Genomic DNA, 904 nt, shown 5'->3' with positions numbered 1-904 from the left:
AATTTCATACAAGCTTATAAGGTGTTTTGATCAAATCCATGCCCACTCCCTCCCCTCCAACTCCTCCCATATCTCCCCATCAATTTTTTTCTGATAACTTCATGTACTCTTTCTTCTTCTTTGATTTATTTATGTTTTTTTTATGGGGCTTTTGGCTACTCTAACATTCCCCCCCCCCTGAAGAGGTATCCCTAAAATCTTTTAAGGGTTAGATGCAAGCTCGCTCTGATAACTTCATGTACTCTTTCTTCTTCTTTGATTGATTTATTTTTTTTTATGGGGCTTTTGGCTACTCTAACATTCCCGCCTGAAGAGGTATCCCTAAAATCTTTTAAGGGTTAGATGCAAGCTCCCAAATATTTTTGACATTTTTGGCCTTTGGAATGGAGTATGTTGCTAAGATGCCCAAGGACATTGTGAGTTTTAGCTGAGAAACTGGCTACTTTTCTTTGGGGTCTTTTTACCCTAACTGCCTAGCCAGTTCCTAACTCCTATTCTTATCACACCATTCTCTGACGAGGTTACCCAACTTGCCGAAGAGGAATCGGGACGCAGACGGCTTTGGCTTCTTTCATGCTGAACAGGGAAGCAGGGTGAGGCAATTGGAGTACCCCTTCAGTGGGTCTATCTAAAAGACTCCCAAATAATTATATAACTCTTGTCTCTATGGGAAGAAGAAAGTCCTTTAATCATGAATAGAAGATGTGAAGGAGAAGTAAAGGCAAGAGTAATCAGCATTACAAGTTCTAGACAGGGGAACTAGAAAAAAGTCAGAACAGGGCAGTTTTCAAATGTTCATATGAGACTCCATTGAGTAGTGCCCTTTCTTGACAAGGGCTTCCAAAAGCATCCCTCTATTGGGTTTGGTTGTCTCCCTTAGCTACAGGTGGGCACTACAGTATTG

Source organism: Nannospalax galili, unplaced genomic scaffold (assembly GCF_000622305.1).
Source record: "Nannospalax galili isolate Female #2095 unplaced genomic scaffold, S.galili_v1.0 scaffold915, whole genome shotgun sequence".
Classification (NCBI taxonomy): domain Eukaryota; kingdom Metazoa; phylum Chordata; class Mammalia; order Rodentia; family Spalacidae; genus Nannospalax; species Nannospalax galili.
Note: the sequence above shows the minus strand (reverse complement) of the source record.